Below are 15,166 nucleotides of genomic sequence, written 5' to 3' on the forward strand. Positions count from 1 at the left end.
AGAAAGTACGTTTTTGTGTCTGATTTAATTAACTTCAAGTACCGTCTGCTCTAATTAATTAGCATACTTGAGGTCACCCTTTCGAGTCATTGAGATTGAGTCCTAGAACGTGAAGATCCGATCATTAGATCAAAAGTTATTCAGGGTGGCTGTTTTTTTTTTTACCCACTGTTAATCAAATTCTCCCAATAACCACTTTCCTCACTATATAGAGGTCTCGGGAATATATATATACGTTTATTTTATCGGATGTATACAGGGTGTCTCAGTTAAGCGTTTCAGAACTTCTAAGAGGGGTAGGAGGCATCCTGACGACTCGAAATCATATAGCAATGTGGGGTCGAAAATGCTTTCCTGAAGCGGTGACGTGCACAGAAGCACCATAAAGAAAAGAGACCGTAAGTGAAAAATCGCTATAATAATACATTGAGAAAATTATATGGCCTCCTCGGTCACCCGACCTATCATGGCTTGATTTCTGGAGTCATATAAAAACACTGGTTTATGAATTCTCTGTTGATAATGCTGGTTGCAAGAATCGCAGTAGCTGCCTACGAGATATGCCTGGAGTATTGCAGAATGTTCGAATGTCCATGCGCCGGAGAGGTGAGGTGTACATTGTAGCAGGTGGCAGAAACTTCGAGCACTTACTTTGGCCCATGTACCATATACTTTTTTCAATGTATTATCATAGCGATTTTTCACTTACGGTCTCTTTTCTTTATGGTGCTACTGTGTACGTCACCGCTACAGGAAAGCATTTCCGACCCCACATTGCTATATGATTTCGAGTCGTCAGGATGCCCCCTACCCCTCTTAGAAGTTCGGAAACGCTTAACTGAGACACCCTGTATACTCTTGTTTATATACACTATCCGGCCAAAAGTATCAGGACACCCAGTGGTATGGACTTAGAGCATCCTGAGGCACATATTAATATGATATTGGTCCCTATTTTGCATCGATGACAGCTTGCACACATCCGGGAAGACTTTCCTCCAATTTTTGATAGATGGCCATAGGAATTGACTTCAAAGCTTCCATCATAGCTGAAGTGAGTGCTTGCAATGAGCGTGGCCCATTTGACTGGCTACGCAATCTGCGCACTAATTCCTCCCGAAGGTGTTCCATGGGATTTGATCGGGGCTCTGAGAATGCAAATCCAGTTTTTGAACCCTTATTTTTTCAAACCATGCCTGTGCATGCATCGATGGAGCAGTTATCCTGCTGGAAGACAAATGGGCCGTACCCTAAATATTTCCAAAAAGTTGGGAGTCCAGCATTCAAGAAAGTTCACATACATCTCAGAGTTCATGTTTCCAACCACAGGAACTAAATCCTGGCCAAACCACGAGAAACACTCCCAAACCTTTATGCTTCCACCACCATAACATCCGGGTGTCCGAATACTTTTGGCCAGATAGTGTACATTGTATTTATATATTCTTCTCTTCTTCATCTTCTTTGTCAGCGCAACAGCCCCTTGCAGGTCTTCGCTACCTCAACATCTGACAAACGCCAGCGCCTCCTATCCATGGCAACTCCCTTCCAATTTCTAATCTTTAGGGTTTTCAAATCATTTTCGATGTCGTTGAGCCATCTAGTAGGAGGTCTGCCTCTGGGACGTGACCCCTCGGGGTTCTTAAAGGTGACTATTCTCATGGCGCTATTTTCAGAGCTTCTTCATAGATGGCCCAGCCATCTTAGTCTATTACTGCGAATTATTTTTGAAATTTGAGGCTGCTTGTAGAGTCGGTAGAGCTCGAAATTATATCTGGTTCGCCAGCATCCCTATTCTTGAATTGCGCCAAAGATGGCTCTGATGATCCTTCTTTCAAAGGTGTCTAGTGTCCTCTGTATATCTGAATTTAGGATATATTTATATATTATTCTGAGAAAATGAGAAAACTAGGGTTTAGCAAAAAATGTAGCTATGAATTGTTTTATCTCGTTTTTTACAAGGTGAAAGAAATAATTAGGTGTACCAGAAAGTTCTGACTGTGGAAGTACTTGCCTAATTTTACACTAATGCAAAATGTTTATAAAAGACAGAGATGTTGTATTTACCCTTTCACTCAATTGTATTGTTCTTGGTTAAAACCATACATCATACAAAGACTCCAACTAATATTGATTTCTGTAGTTTAGGAATTTTTTTTATTTGATATATTTCGATAATAATGCTTAATATACTTAGATTTCAATAAATAAGAATTAAAAGAGTTTTGTGCACCACTAGATACCAGTAATTTAAACAGGTAAATATAAGGTCGCATATGCGTATGCTTAAGTTTTTAGGTTCTAATTGTTTTGTTTAACACGTTCACGCCGGGGTGACCCACCGGTGGGTCACGGTAGATTGCCTCATCTTGGCAGCACACCGGTGTAAAAACTGGTAACAATAAATTTCATTTTTTAGTTTTTTTTTTCAGGAATAATAAAAATCCATAACAACCAATTGTTTTTAACTGATGCAATCTTTATATTGAATTGCTTCTTCGCCGTGATAAATTTCCTTACCGTGAATTGTTATTGTTGAGAATAGATTCCTCCCGAATATTATCTAATATTGAAATAGTTCTTCTACCAGTATTTTCACTTTTCCCGGCGTGAACGAGTTAAATAATATTTTTAATAAAGGAGAGACAAAATCTCTTAATACTCCGAATGAAGCAATTTAATTTTTTATTCCGTAGTTGTGGTTGCAATTTGGTTATTGGGAATATTTGTAATATTTTAACTCCCTCCTCCAAACACGCAACTATTACGGTAATGGCTGGAGTATTTAGTTAATAGCAGATTATTATAGTTCAACAGGTTTCTCTCTCACTTAAGCAATCACTAGTGTTTGGTTCCGTTGATTAAAGATGCCTGCTGCTATAATTTGAATATCTTAATCACTGTTATTGATGTTATATTATATTCCGAATATAATTTTAGCTTACGGGCATCAACAAGCATTGCATTTGCATAAATGTAACTATACAAAAATATCCTCTTCATTGCATTTCCTCAAGGTAATAATAACTGAAAAGAATATAAATAATTTAAAAATATTACTTTTTTCTCGATACAAATACAACACTCGTTTTTCAAAATGAAGTGAATAATTTTAACACTATGCGGTCCGCATATATTTAGTGATAATTTTAGCATGTAACCGGTTTCGTGTAACTTGCTCCGCTTTGTATAATAGTATTTTCTAGTGGTAGCGAAATTTAAGTTACTTTTAATTTAGTATTTTTCATTATAGGTAATTTTTTCACCACTAAACATCAAAAATTATAAGTATGATATAAAATGCAAAGTTAAAGCAACAAACTTCTGGTTACAATATTAAAAAGTAGGCGTAACTATCTTTCTTTAACGAATTTTACTATATAATTTGCTACCACTTTATTAAAACTATTCCAGAAAGTGGAGCACTTGGCATCCCTGTACTCTATTGTCCCTTAACAAAATGTAACATCAATATCAGGTTGTAACGCGCGATATCTATGCGCTGTCACCGGCCACTAACGTTTGGCTTGGACATGGCACCAACGTGTTGTCACCGGCTGATAGTGTATGGCTTGCGTATGGCACCACCGTGTTATCACCAGCAGTTAACGTTTGGTTTTCACGTGACAACACGTTGGTGTCACCGGACAGCATGTAAACTCTCTTTACACACATAGTATCCCCAAGAGATTTTGAGTGCGCTGATTGGCTTTCTTGGCAACGCCATCTGTGACGTATGGTTATTTCATTCTGCCATGCTTGTTATTTTCAGCATAGAGTGATTTTTATACTCCAGCTTTTGTGTACACACTTGAAAAGTCAGTTTTTTCAACAAACTGCCTTCTGCATTTAAAAATGAAGTAAAAAATATTTCCTCAAATACCATTACCCTTAGAAGCAATGCTCTAAATTTAGACGATTGCAACAAGTGGGTAATGGAATTTGAAACGAAATGGAAATACGAAATAGAAATGGAATACGAAATGGAATTCTAGAACTTCCAAAGCTCATGGACAAAGATTTGTTTGTAGGTAAATAACTAGTTTAGTTATTTTAAGAAAAATGTGTATTTAATTTTTATGGGAAATGCTTTTTTCGTTAAATTTATGATTATTACATGCATGAATTCTTATGAAGCTAATATCCCTCTAATTTATTGAATAACATTGAAATCGAATTTAATTGACTTGCTTAATTCTTATACTCACTATAAAATGAAAACTGAATAGTTTTTACTTGATATTTATTTAATTAAATTAATGTTCATCGAATTAAATTAATATTTTATTTATTTCTTGTGGATTACTAAAATTAAATTATAAAATTTTTAATTTCAAAATTTATTAGTGACGCCATCTATTACTATAAATTAAAACTAAGAGATCTGCATTATGCCTACCTATTTATAACTTATTTTTAATGTTTTTCTTTTTTATTTGTGAAATGTTTTATAATACCGAAAAACTATTGATTGACATCTAAGAAATCAAGCAATTGTCTTTTAAGATGCTTATTTTATTATCTTTTGATTGCATAATTCCCATCAAGATAAAAGTTAATGATAATGAATTCGCCATTGAATTAACACCACGACTATTAAAAGAATAAATTTTCGAAAATTCCCTCTTTTAATTCTAGTACATTTCGATTGGATTGTAAATATTTTTTTATTATTTAATTGCAGGAAATTATTTGTTTGTCAACACAGTGCGTTTATAAAAGTGCCGCAGGAGAAATGTAAAAGAAGTTTTTGAAAAATTCTAAAATTTTTTTGCTGAATTATAATTACATTTTTTTAACATTTTAGAATATTTTCCTCTAAGATATGATAAAATCTTATTCAAATAATCAACCATAATTTTAAAAATTTATTTATATACATTTTAAAATCTCATATAATAAATTCAAACTTAGCTGAGTGGTTCTGCAATCATACTTAATAAATTTAAGTAAGAGATTTTAATTTCTAAGTGCATAAGGATATTCACAATGCTATTCAATTTGAATATTAATCAATTCCTATATATATATATTACATAAAAGCTGGCTAATAAAACTTTAATTTGCGTTTAATAATTATTATTATACTAATTTGATGTTTTACCAAAACATGATTGTTTATCTTGCATTTACCTAAAATTTATAACAAAATATTAGCATAATAATTGAAGCAAATTAGATTTAAATAAATGTGTTATTATTAAAATAAAATTAATAACGCTGCTTAATTTTTTGAACGAAACTTTAACATTTGTAATAAAATTAATACGAGAAATATACTGGAACTGTTATTTATGATTGAGTTACAATTTGGGAACAAACTACGGAGAAATGTTATTGGGGAGGAGCTACAGAAAGACGTAACTGAAGGCAATGCCGAGAAAGCCAATCAGCTCTTTCAAAATATCTTGGGGATACTATGTGTGTAAAGAGAGTTTACATGCCACCGGACATGAAACAGTTGAAATGTTTTGCTTTATTCTACAAATCACATTTTCAGCATAGAAATGCGATAATGCGATTAATTTACGCAATGCTCAGGGCATTCAACGGATGGATAACGTTGAGTGCACTTATCGATAACACTCAGTAGGTTAGACTCAGTGCATTTTTATACAAGCAGGGGTGTTCGCACCATGGAAAAGAGAAAAAATTATAGCAAATATCAGTTCATATTTTAAGGAGAAATATACTATGTTTGACTAGCAAGACATATTAGCAGTCATAACATATACATGGAACAGCTTCGCATCTCTAAAAAATTAAACTGTGCACGCAGAATAAAATTCAGGTAAAAGCACCGTGTTTGTATGGTAATAATATTTCCGGTAAAAAAACAACATAATTTTAGGAATAAAACCATTTTTACTATTTGGTCATCCGGAATTTTTGTGCCGATTTTTGATTGATGGAGCTCCCAAAGTTCAGCCAAAAATATTCAAGTAATAGCAATATTTATATTATATTTTATATATATTTCTTGTTTTTTAAAAAAAGTGGATCATTAAGTTTCTTCATAACCACAAAGATTTGGAAAAATTATTGCATGCACAAAAATATGATGCATGCTAGAAGGATATTAACAAAATTAAAGTGGTTGCTAAGTTAGGATTATCTACCACTACCACTAGCTACCACTTGAATTACCTTTGAGGGATCCACCTTTCAAAAATTGACACGAACTTTCCAGAAGACATATACCAAGCATCTTGGTAATAACTATATTTAATTGTTAATTTTACCAAAGTCATTACCAATGCTCTTGAGTTAAAATTACCATGCTTTATGGTATTTTCATAGTGTTTGGTCAGAAATACAGTATTCTGGTAGTTTAGCCCATACTTTTTTTTCAGTGTAGTTAAGATTTTTTAATTATAACTGGGAAAAGCTTATTCTTAAATTTTAAATAAATCTAAAAATAAAATGGTTTTACAACCAGTTTTTTTCTCCTTACCTGGGCAAAAGTACAGGTACACGATACTAGTTAAGAATCTAGAATTGTAATTTCCTACTTTGCAGATAGAATGTTATCAATTCGATTCAAAAGACTCCTGTTGAGCTTTAAATGAAACGGTATAAACACACAAGGTTCTCATATAACACGTTACTTAAAATGCCGTTTAATATTCTTTGGAAATATTTATTACGAAAGCTGTAAATTTTTGAGAAGACGGTAAGTAGCTGATGTAAAAAACATTTGAAATAGAAGTTGAAACAAATTACAAAGAATGCACATTTTTGTCACCATAAATCATATTAACCCCTTAACGCGAAAATTTTTTGAAAAAAACCGGCGAAAAGAAAATCCATTTTTTAATGTAAAAAAGCACACTTTAGAGCATTGTCTTTTTTTTCGGTGGACAATTTTGCTATACTGCGCTTTTATTCCACGAAAAAGGCTATAGTATATTTTATTCTTGAATAAATAAGTGTTGTAGCTTACAATCCTATGTAAATGATAAATTTCAATAAAACGATTTTTTTTCTTAGCTTTCACATTGTTTTTTTCAATTCTCGATTATATTCGAGTGTGAAAAATTATAGCAGCATAAAATACAACGCCGCTCAAATTAACTCAAGTGTGCACAGTTTGGCCTGTTTAGCCAGATCGAATTAACTCGAGCGCACAAGTTAAGGAGTAAAAGCTGTTGGTAATTTCAACATAATTTAAGATTAAAACTCTAATTTAATAATAGATATAATAGCTGCCTCATATTTTTGTGAACTGTAGATTATGCCTACTTTTTCATTAAATATTTCTTATTTTAAATTTGACTTAATGTTCGACATCAATTTTTGCAAAATTATTAAAATCTTTATTTTTACATATTTTTCAGAATAAATCCATGCGAAATGTACAGAAATGATGAAAGTAAACAATATCAAGATTATATATAGTGTATAGCAAGTTCATTAAAAAAAATATTTGTATGTTCCTTTATTCAGATAGCTTAGACCTTAAATAATTTGAAAAATTCCTTAACCAGCAGAGCTTAATAAGAAGAACATCGATATAGAGGGCAGAAACATGGACCAAAATAATATCCACTGCATTATATTTTTTATTTTATCTACTTTATTTGAATACACAAATAACAACGACATATCAAATAGCATGTTTTTGTCATTTCGGAAATTACGCTTCTATGTTTACTGAAATATAATACGATGCTCTTCGAAAATTGTTTAGAAGCTTTGGAATGGTTTTAATATAGAGCTTAGCATCAAGATGGAAAAAAAATTCTACTTCATTTCATGGCATATGTTTATTTTCGAGTCATTTTTGGAATAAATGGCTTTTGGGCGATCAATCATTTTATTTATTTCCCTATTTCTTGTACTCGAGGCGAGAAAGAAGTGATAAAAAGTCAAATTTATCATGACGTAAACATTTCCGGAAATTTCCTCTAACATACGTATATGAAGTGAGATTGCTCGATCTTAACAAAGCACTTTATAAATCGAAATGAAACGCAAGTTTTGGCGTTAAAATTGAAAAAAAAAAATTTCTCTTTTCCATATCGACTTTATGCTGTTCTCAAAGGATCCATTTCCTTTTAAGTTTTTAAAAATTGATTCTACAAATCGCATATTTATTATTTCTTATGCATCTGCACCTTATTTGCAATGCAATATGTTTTTCGTTGAGCACTGCATTAATTTGATCTTGAAGTTTTGCATAAAACAATGATGTTCTGAAGCTTTCTTGAAAATCAGCAAATGAATGGATGTGTTCGTTGCTGAAAATTTGAATATGAATGAATGTTTAAGGTGAATGATTTACTTTCGATAGTTCAGAATTTATATTAGATAGCTTTTCAGGATTACGTAGCTTTTCATGTTACGTTTCATGATTACGTACGATTTTCTGATTACGTAAATTTTGATCGCAGATGATGATTAATAGCGAATAACATGTTATGAAGTTACCATAGTTTACGATTATTATCGTATAGTTGCCAACTTTTTCGTATTTCTCTATGTTTTAATTATTTATTTTTTTACTGTTATAAGCCAAAAGCTTCAAAAATTGATTCGTGTTTAAATAAACTTGATTCAAAATTGATTTTACCTCAACTACAAACAAAATAAATGAACCATTTAAGAAAAGCCCATGGTATCGCCTGGCGAAGGCAACAGGTTCAACCCTAGTGTATCTTTCGTGCTGTCCCTCTTTCGACATGTGCTGCCTGTACTTCTACTTGAGAAATGCTTTGCAACACACAAGCCAGCTTATGTAGGTGTACCAATAAAATATTTTTTTTCTTCCCAATCTGCAGTTTGGAAACATGAAAATTATTTTCCTTTATTTGCAATATATTGATTTAAATGTACCGTTTTCACTAAATAAGTATTACCAATATAGGCAAATAATCCTATGTTAAAATAAATAATTTTAGGCTTAAATAAATGTTTATTTATTGTACCAAATGTGAAATAACTGAGCAATTAGGATATTTTAAAAAAAAACGAGATTATATTTATTTTGTTTATACATTTATTATTTTTTTTCGTTCGATAAATAAAAATAAGGCAAGAAAAAATAAATGGAAAATGGCTAACTTTATAAATCCTGGAGCTGTGGGCACAGAACTGCCGGGGCAACGCCTCCTATAACTTCAAGCCTCCACACACTTTTTTGAAGGTAGTCCGATCAGACTACTATGAAGGTAAACCAATTAGCGAAAGAAACATGTAATATTCGATCTATAAAAAATTAGAAAGTGGTAGCAAATATATGTCTAAAACTTTGTTTAATTTATGAATATAATTAGCTTATTTTATTTACTTGTCTACCACTACAGATTCAATTCTCAAATATATATGATAAATTTCTCTCAAGTACTTTTAAACTGGGGCCTCCCTGGCCGAGCGGTATCGCCGGTCCAAACGCTCTGTTGAGCGTGGAGGTAGCGGGTTCGAATCCCGCCGTAACCCTGGATGTATTCTTTGTGATGTCTTTCACTGTATTGTTCTATCTGTATTTCCTACTTAACAATGACTTAAAAGCCTATATTGAGCACACAAGTCAGCAAATGTATGTAATTTCAATAAACCAAACCAAACTTTTAAACTAGAATTTGGGTTCATGCGCACAAGTGGTTCGCTTTTTAAATAATTTGCGCAGACTACTTATAAGAAACCGTGTGGAGGCTTTCTGATGTAGGAGGTGATGGTCGGGGGTGCACCACTGGTCGAAATTTTAAACCAAATGTATCTATTGTTTATTTACAAATTGATTTTATGTTATTGATTACATGGTTAAATTATGATAAAATAGTAAGTTGAAGGCATTTAAGTTTTTGTTAACTCATATATATCATAACATTTTAAAAACCTCAGAATTGTGGAGGCTTTAAGCCCCGGCCTCTCAAATTTTGCGATAAATTAGGCCTGCATGGAGATGCTAAGTGCCAGAAAAATATTAAAAGTCAACTTACTCCAATAATAAAAATAGCTTATCTATTCATTCTATAACAAAGCTCCCCAAAAGTTTAATTTTTCTCAATATTTAAGCCCTTGATTACATTCGAACTATAATATTTTTGAAAATAAATTATGAAAAAATACAAATTAAAAATGAAATTTTTTTTCCACAATAATAATTGTTTATTTTTTCTTCAAGAATCAAATACATTTATTTTAGTGAGAAAAATTACAATACTAAATTTAAAAAGATGATAAGTAATTAATGAGGAATATTTTCACATTTTTAAGATGCATAAAAGTATGTATGCAGCTAACTCAATTTTAGATATAACCAAGAAATATGAAGCAAATATAGTTAATGTACAACCCTTTCCATCAATATTTCGTTTAAAAAATATTTTATCAACGTGCAGTAAAAAACAACACCTGAAATTGAGGCTTCAAAATTCGCAAATTCACCTTTGTTTTATCAGGAAGCTTTAGAACTTACAAAAATCAAATACATCATCTGGCCGAAAGTGTCATGTTTGACACATCTGAGCTTAATCTTTGTCATGGCAAATTTGATCAAGATTCATTGCAACAAGAATTACCGGGACATCTTTTTTACTAAGGTTTTCTTGAAAGACAAGCTTTAAAAATAAAATGAGAAATATATGTGGACAGGATATTAACAGCTTTCTGACTTAAATTCTAACTAAAGTTAGCAAAGAGATGAACTTATAAATTTGATTATAATTAATAGAATATATTATTAGATTACAAAATATTACATGCCCAGGAGGAAACATATATTGTATAAATAAATGTATGCTCCTCAGAATAAAAAAAATTGTGAACACCTGAATAATGAACGCTTCTTGGTCTAATGATAGGATTTTCACATATTATGACTTAATCTTTTAGATTCGAAGATCAATCCTTAATTATAATTAGTACAAATGGTATTTAAGTTTATGAAATGAAACGCAAAAATATACTTTTGTTCTGAGAAAACAGGTCATTTTTTAGACGAGTTCCGATTTTTAATCTTCAGAATTTGTGGTATAGTCTTCATCTGGGAAATATGCTCAGAATAGTTTGGTCAGGAGAGTGATTGAAAGCTTGGACTCCTGAATTTTGATTTTAATTTTTGCATTTCTTGCTGTATTTTAAGAACTTATTAAAAAAAATCACAAAATAAAATTGCTCTCTATCTAAAATTCATTCATTTAAATATAATTACATTAAAAAAATTAATAACTATTTTTTATCAATTTAAAGAATGTTATTTTACATGAATATAAAATTTGAGCGAAATCAATTTAGAGAATGTTACTTTACATGACTGTAAAATTTGAGCGAAATCAATTTAAATAGTTTCTGACTAATCAAATTTTTAAAAATCATGTATTTAAAATGTTAAGAAGTGCAGCAAATGTTGCATATCTTTAATATTTGTTCCATTTTAAAACATATATAGACATGCTTAAAATAAAATAGCATTTTTTTTATAATTTTCTATATTTAAATAAAATATGAAATATTTCATTAAAAGTTTGAGGGAATTATAATAACAAGTCCCATTTTTATTTCGCTCAAATGAATGACTTTTAGAAAAAACACCACACTTCTCATGTTGGTTATGATATGGTTATTTATTAGTTAATCTATTATTTTGTCAAATAAATTTTATTTTTATCTAAAGAAAATTTTGCAAAAGCTAAAGAAATACCTAGAAATATTATTAAGGTAGAGTTTGATTAAAAAAGTGTCACAGTGACAAAAAAGTCACTTAATTCTTTCTATCATGAATTTGTTCAAACATATATGTTGCAAACATAAATGCTGCAAAAAGGCTAATTATACATCTAATAGCGGTATCGAATTGCAATAAGACATTTTCATTATCTAACTGTAACAATGCCAAAATAAATTAAAAATTTCAAAACGCAACTGTTCGCAAACAACTAATGCTAACCAAAAAGCTATAATCTATCAACAGACTTTTTTCCCAAGAGAAATTTCTGGAAAACCCTTCCTCAATTTAACTTTTGTAAAAGAAAATCTAATTATTTAACATCTCATAGCATCATAGAATTGTAATAAGATGATTTCATTATAATCTAACTGTAACTATATTAATCAAAGTTAAAAATTTTAATAAGCAATAGCTCTCAAACAAATAATACCAACCAAAAAGATATAATCTTTCGATAGATTTTCCCTAGAGCAATTTCTAGGAAATTCGTTCTCTACCTAACTGTTACAAAAAAGCTTATTATGGAAAATCTAATAGTGCTATGGAATTTCAATAAGATGATTTCATTATGTAACTGAAACAATAATAACAAAAATTACACATTTCAATAAGCAACCAACAGTACTCAAACAACTAATAACATCCAAAAAGTTAAAATGTATTAACAAATTTTTTTCTCAAGAGCAATTTCTAGGAAATTTGTTCTCAACCTAACTGTTACAAAAAAGCTAATTATGGAACATCTAATAGTGATATAGAGTTGCAATAAGATGATTTCATTATATAACTGAAACAATACTAATAAAAATGAAACATTTCAATAAGCAACCAACAGTACTCAAACAACTAATAACATCCAAATAGCTAAAATGTATTAACAGATCTTTTTTCTCAAGAGCAATTTCTAGGAAATTTGTTCTCAACCTAACAGTTACAAAAAAGCTAATTATGGAACATCTAATAGTGCTATAGAATTGCAATTAGATCTTCTAACTCCTTGCTTTCATCATCCAAAATCTAATCACTTGAGAAGAATGTTAAACAAAGATCCTTCTAAAGTGATTGTCCAAGTACTAGGATTTAATCAACAAAAAGAAATAAGGGTCTTACATATTAGTTCGAGTTAGATAGATTATTGGCCAATACAATCCAAATCCTTTCTCATGGTTATCTTAGTAGTCGAAAGGGTATTAACTGAGATTTTAGTGGTTGGTATTTATTCATTGAATGTGTGATAAGCTGGCTTTCATTGGCAATATAAGTTCTATTCAATGGCTGATGTAATCTTCAAAGTTAAAGTAAGAACACAGTTTAGGTCCTCGGAGAAAGCTCATCCTCAATTACGTGACTATTAGGGAGAGGAACGAAGTTCTAGAATTCTCTATAGAACTGTCTATGATGCGCAATTCATTTTATTTCTTTTCTTCACCTTTGGATTGGGAAGCATTTTTTTTCTAGATAGATCCTTTTAAAGTGATATAAACTACATTATTTAGGAAGAAAGGTTAAAGAAATGTACTGGAAAGGTTTATGAAGGTTATTTCTATTAAGTGATATATTTTAATTCGAATATTTATTTAAAAAACTTTCGGTTAGGGTAATGGGTGGAGAAAATTTTGTCAAAAAATTAAAAAAGGAACTCAAAACAGAGTCACTAATTTCCGAAAAAATTCGAATCTTGACAATAAGAGCATTCTGTACCTTTTTTTCGTAAAACATAAACAATATAAGATTAATACTATTTATTAAAAGTTATGAGATTCGCCGAATCTGGGCTGCAGTCTCTTTTAGAAAATAAACCAAACGATTTTACCTCTTGTAAGGAAGATATTGACCCCTTGGGGACGGGTGATTCAGAAAAGCATTCGTACAAAATCAGGATCAGGACGTAATTAAATAAAAAACGGTAACTTAAATGTAGTCGTTTCTAATTTGACAGACTTACTTTGCTTTTATTTTAATTATTGCTAGTTTAATCATATATATAGTCAATGTTAATTCAAAGTATAACTAAATAGTTTTATTTTGAGCAAAGTAATGGTGAATTAAATGAATCAAACAATTATAACTCCGTCCACAAATAAACTGCTAAAGAATTACTTTGATTACCTGTTTTATCTTTTTACCCTGGTTGATACGGTTTTATGCTGGCACGTATTTGTGACAATCGGCGCGAAAAGTTTAATGTTTTTGAGAACTAACTATTTTTGTCACCAGACAATGATCAGGCCAGTTTCTGTGTGTACCTCTTTTGTTTAAGTTTACGGATACATAAATGCCATTTATGGAGCATGTCACTTTTTCAAAATGATAATGACTGGTTACTCAAATCTTTTATTGTTCGCACCTACAATTGGAAAAACTGAATATCAACCAACCTATTAATTAGATAAAATTATATATCTTGTAACAGTTATCTTTCTCTGAAATCAAGGACTTAATTAAGTAAAATTTATTTTTGAGTAAAATTAATGGCCGATGGAAGAAAATTTCCATTTAATTTATATGCAAACTTGCTGCTACGTTTTTAAATGGTTAATGGGTTGGGTAATGGATTTAAAATTCACATGGGTAATGGTAAATGGGTAAAAAATTTAAAATTCATAACTTTTTTTAAACAGGAGCATTTTAACGAACAGGATATGAATAATAAAGCGCATAAAAAGGAGGAAATACATTTTTAAAAAATGAGAAGAAGATTTTAGATTACAATATGGTTATGATTTTCTAAAAGTATGACTGCAAAACTACTTCTTCAAAAAATTACATTAGTAGAAATATACAATTTTTCTCTAATGTAGAAGTCGTGCAATTGAAATCTTTCTATAATTTATTTCAAAATGATGTTTTAAACTCAATTCTCTTTCATTTCAAATAATAGCCTAATTTCCAGATGTAATTTTGGCGCATGTTCAATTCCTTTTCATCTTAAATTACGATTCGAAGCCTTGTAAGTTTGTTTCTCGAAGTTTTCGAATAAATCTCAAAAATATATTTCCATTCCTCTCTAACAACGTTTTCATTCCTTGGTGATAAAAGAAAGTTTAATTTTATTCTTTAAAAGTGGTTGTTAGAAAGTAGCTCTCGATTCGCCATTTAACATTGCAATCGAAAGAAATAAATTAAATTTTGTCTCATGTTTTCCATTTCTTAAAAGAGCGATTTTTTAACAAATAGTGCTTCAAAGATTTATTATTCTTTCTTCATATTTGCCTGCTTTTTGAGAGATAATAATGACACGAAAGATGGAATAAAAAGAAAGATGTCTCATCATCACATTTATTTCTGCATTTTGTTTCTGGATGAATGCTTTAAGTTTAAAATAAATTATCCATTTAAAAAGAGTGAGATGGGAAAATGGCTTTGTTTTGATATGGAATCGTATTTCTGTTAAACGAAAATATGCATTTTTACTTCAAAATTGTAAAAGAAAATATTTTCTATTTTTTTACTTATATTTTTGCAGCATTTAGGTCTTAATAATTTGCCATGAAT

This window comes from Parasteatoda tepidariorum, chromosome 12, assembly GCF_982258835.1.
Source record: "Parasteatoda tepidariorum strain Cologne lab strain chromosome 12, Ptep-v5.0, whole genome shotgun sequence".
NCBI classification, from domain to species: Eukaryota; Metazoa; Arthropoda; class Arachnida; order Araneae; family Theridiidae; genus Parasteatoda; species Parasteatoda tepidariorum.